A 5,087-nucleotide genomic window follows, 5' to 3' on the forward strand; every position below is an offset into this window, starting at 1 on the left:
ACACACACACACACACACACAAAATGCATAGTGTTTTTATGGACTGACAGTACCTTGCTTCTATCAGATATATTATCCATCCCTCTGAGGGGAATTTCAAGCTAAGATGAAAAATTGAGATTTATGAGAGAGGAAAAAGGAGAGAAAGAGATGGATGAGTGATATAGTCAAACAAAGTGCTAAAAAAGGGTGGAATAAAGAGAGCATTTATGAGTTGGAATGAGTAGATGGAGGACGAGAGAGAAAGACATGAGAGAGATGGATGGATGAGGGAGGTGATGGGATGCTGGTCACCCCAGGCGAGGCACTCAGATAGGGGATGGAGGCAGGAGAGACAGAGGGCAGGGCTCTGTGCTCAGTGGGCTGCTGCCCCCAGGCAGGGCAGGTGGGACAGCAAGGGGAGACTGGTGGCTCAACAGCTTGCTCTACCCTGAGGGCCCAGCAGGCCAGGAGTAAGCAGGGGGCTGGAGTAACGCTGCTGCCAAGGAGAGGGAGGCCGCTGCTGGTGGCAGCTGGTCCTGGCTCCCCCCCCTCCCACCAGCAGGCAGCAGGCAGGGTGAGAAGGTCAAAAGCCAGTCGTTAGGAGGACAAAGGGAGGCACAGCGACAAGAGAGGATAATCGTCTTTTATTGAGTGCCGTTGACAAGGCACACAGTGCTGGCGACACTGACAGCACACACACAAACATACATTGCCCAGTGGGCGGGCGTGAGCAAAACACACACGAACGCACACACACACACAATAACACGCACACACACTAATGCACAAGCACGCAAGCACACACAAAGTAACACACATTATTGGTCCATATCTGTCAGTATGACCCTTCCCCCCCTTTTGCTTTTCAACACCACACCCCACCCCGACCCACGACCCCTCATCCCTTCTTCCTCTTTTTCATTAGCATGGTAAGCAGCCACGCGTTCAGCCATCAAGTGAGCGGTTCTGCACTCCACAGCACTTAACATCATAGATCTGCACCATGTCCTTCACTAACCTGTCATCTAGAATTACCTAAATCTAACTCCCTACTCTTTATTCGATCCAAATCTAGATATTAGAAAACAAATCATGAAAATGAAATCTGCATTTTCATGCAAAGCCTTTCCTTAAAAACATATGAGCTAAGGATTTATTTTCATGTCAACACTGTACATCTCATATGGTGCCTCTCATCATTCTCACTGTCGTGCTATACCCTGCCTTACAGCCCTAAAACACCCCTCCCGTCTCTCCTCCGTGTTCTACTGTGTTCTAGAGCTCAGAGACACTCAAACATGAAACAAATACTTCCAATCTCCACTATCATACTCTACCCAATAACACACACTACCCTTGGGCACAAATCCCCAACGACAAGAAGCAGAAAACTACAAAGACAACTATCCAAATCCCGACCTGAGACACAACCAACCCTGCGTTGGTGTCATCAGTCTGCAGAGTGACGTGCTAAGCTCTCTCAGGCGACCGGGCCATTCAGCGAATCCAAAGCCATGTACCACTGTGTTAAGTAAGGTTACAGACACACGAGCAGCCATGAGGGAGACACAGAGATCGCTTCCGATTGCAGCTCGTCTCCACAGAGCGTGGCGTGCTAAACTGGGCTCAATGGAGCATGGCTCTGCTGATGGGGACAAAGGGGGTAATGTGATGCACACACACAAACTCAGCCCTGTAAACATGACTCAACTGTTAGTCTGTCTGCCTGTCAATCTCCACTCCACCAACCCTCGTACCCTGCCGCAACACAGAGCAAGAGACAGGAGACAGGAGACAGGAGACAGGAGACAGGAGAGAGAGAGAGAGAGAGAGAGAGAGAGAGAGAGAGAGAGAGAGAGAGAGAGAGAGAAGAGAGAGAGAGAGAGAGAGAGAGAGAGAGAGAGTGAGAGGAGAGAAAGAGAAGAAAGAGAGAGAAGAGGAGGAGAGAGAAGGAGGAGAGAGAGAGAGAAAGCTGGGGGATCTCTCCAGGGGTGTGGGACAGAGAGGGTATCCATTCCCTCCTCAGGCAGATCTCTTCTTTGCTCTTTTGTTTCCTTAAATACTCCCAACGAGCAGGTTACTTCTGAAGCATGCCCATTGTCTTAACAGCTGTCAGTCACACTACCATTATCTGTCTCCCTTCCACTATTGAGCGATTACTTTTTTTTTTCAGCCTCCATCACAAGGGCAGCCAGGGCATTTCTGCAACACTAACAGTCAGACTGAACTCTGCTGGTGGCCACGAATGCTGAGGTCTGCATCCTCTTATTCCCTCTTCCTCCTCTGCCTTTGCCGTGGGATGGTTAGAAGACTGTTAGAGGAAGACTGCATTACTACGATGTACATTTACCAGTTTTTGTCCATTGAACCATCACAGTCACTGTAATTGAATTACTCTGTAAACTTCCAGGGTAATGGTCAACATTGTTCCTTTTCTTAACCCCGGTGAAAACAGACTTGTTGCTAATCAAAATCACATTTCTGCTTTCTTGAGAAAGTTACATTTTAGGTTCATCATTTCAGGGTAAACTTAAATTTGATAAGATTGGGAAACGCACTGCAGTGTACATGACCTTTATATTCCAATTTCCCTGAGTAATTGTGGTCAAAAACATTCCTTTTCATTTTATTTTCATTTAACTTTTATTACAATCAAATAACTATACACAAACAATAACATGGCACTATGTCCCTATTTTACCAAATGAGTTTGAATACTGTCCAATGCATAATATCAACAGGTAATCAGACTGACACGACAGCTGTAAAACAAAACAACTGGTGTTTCTATTTAAAGCCTTCCCTTTGCTTTACAGACATTCTATTTCTATTATATTTGATGAATCATACAATTACTTAATGAATGTTTCTAAACACAAATTTAAGTATTGTTGCTAGCTACAGTGCATTCGTAAAGTATTCAGACCCTTTGACTTTTTCCACATATTGTTACATTACAGCGTTATTCTAAAATATATATATTTCTTAAATCGCTCATCAATCTACACACCATACCCCATAATGACAAGCAAAACAGGTTTTTAGAAATTTGTGCAGATTTATTAAAAATAAACAACTGAAATATTACATTTACATAAGTATTCAGACCCTTTACTCAGTACTTTGTTGAAGAACCTTTGGCAGTGATTACAGCATCGAGTCTTCTTGGGTATGACGCTACAAGCTTGGCACACCTGTATTTAGGGAGTTTCTCCCATTCTTCTCTGCAGATCCTCTCAAGCTCTGTCWSGTTGGATGGGGAGTGACGCTGCACAGCTATTTTCAGGTCTCTCCAGAGATGTTCGATCGGGTTCATGTCCGGGCTCTGGCTAAGCCACTCAAGGGCATTCAGAGACTTGTCCCGAAGCCACTCCTGCGTTGTCTTGGCAGTGTGCTTAAGGTCATTGTCCTGTTGGAAGGTGAACCTTCACCCCAGTCTGAGGTCCTGAGCGCTCTGGAGACGGTTTTCATCAAGGATCCCTTTGTACTTTTCTCCATTAATCTTTGCCTCGATCCTGACTAGTCTCCCAGTTCCTGCCACTGAAAAACATCCCCACAGCATGATGCTGCCACCACCATGATTCACCATGGGGATGGTGCCAGGTTTCCTCCAGACSTGACGCTTGGAATTCAGGCCAAATAGCTCAATCTTGGTTTCATCAGACCAGACAATCTTGTTTTTAATGGTCTGAAGGTCTTTAGGTGCCTTTTGGCAAACTCCAAGCAGGCTGTCATGTGCCTTTTACTGAGGAGTGGCTTCCATCTTGTCACGCTCTGACCTTAGATATCTCTGTTTTCTTTATATTTTGGTTAGGTCAGGGTGTGACGAGGGTGGGTATGCTAGTTTTTGTATTGTCTAGGGTTTTTGTATGTCTAGGGGTTTTGTAGGTCTAGGTAATTTGTATGTCTATGGCGGCCTGATATGGTTCCCAATCAGAGGCAGCTGTTTATTGTTGTCTCTGATTGGGGATCATATTTAGGTAGCCATGTTCCCTTTTGTGTTCGTGGGTTCTTGTCTATGTGTAGTTGCCTGTCAGCACTCTTTTGTATAGCTTCATGGTTCGTTTTGTTATTTTGGTTAGTTTGTTCAGTGTTCATTCTTAATATAATAAAGAATGTACGCATACCACGCTGGTCCGATTCATACGACGAACATGACACATCTGGCCACTCTACCATATTGGCTTGATTGGTGGAGTGCTGCAGAGATGGTTGTCCTTCTGGAAGGTTCTCCCATCTCCACAGAGGAACTCTAGAGTTCTGTCAGAGTGACCATCGGGTTTTTGGTCACCTCCCTGACCAAGGCCCTCCTCCCCTGATTGCTCAGTTTGACTGGGTGGCCAGCTCTGGGAAGAGTCTTGGTGGTTTCAAACTTCTTCCATTTATGAATGATGGAGGCCACTGTGTTCTTGGGGACCTTCAATGCTGCAGAAATATTTTGGTATCCTTCCCCAGATCTGTGCCTCGACACAATCCTGTCTCAGAGCTCTACGTACAATTCCTTCGACCTCATGGCTTGGTTTTTGCTCTGACATACACTGTCAACTGTGAGACCTTATATAGACAGATGTGTGCAAAATCATGTCCAACCAATTGAATTTATCACAGGTGGACTCCAATCAAGTTGTAAAAACATCTCAAGGATGATCAATGGAAACAGGATGCACCTGAGATCAATTTTGAGTCTCATAGCAAAGGGTCTGAATACTTATGTAAATAAGGTCTTTCTGTTTTTTAAAACAATTTAATACTTTTTAGAATAAGGCTGTAATGTAACAAAATGTGGAAAAGGTGAAAGGGTCTGAATACTTTCCGAAGGCACTGTATAATTAGGACTGCATATGCATTGGAGAAATTATTGGTATGAACATTTCTGAGTTCCTGCTGCAGATCCTTGAGGTGTCATATTATTTTCAAACCCCTCCATAAACTCACCTCTTAGATTGGTTTTACTCTCAGAATCTCAGAGACAGATGAACAAAAGATTTGTAAATGTTTGTTTTGGTTAGTTTGCATGCTGTTTGCAGTCCATTAATAAGGAATGGATGCAACATTTTTAGAGCAGATGCTGTTTGAACAACTGTGTGTGTGTGTGTGTGTGTGTG

This window comes from Salvelinus sp. IW2-2015, unplaced genomic scaffold (assembly GCF_002910315.2).
Source record: "Salvelinus sp. IW2-2015 unplaced genomic scaffold, ASM291031v2 Un_scaffold1888, whole genome shotgun sequence".
NCBI classification, from domain to species: domain Eukaryota; kingdom Metazoa; phylum Chordata; class Actinopteri; order Salmoniformes; family Salmonidae; genus Salvelinus; species Salvelinus sp. IW2-2015.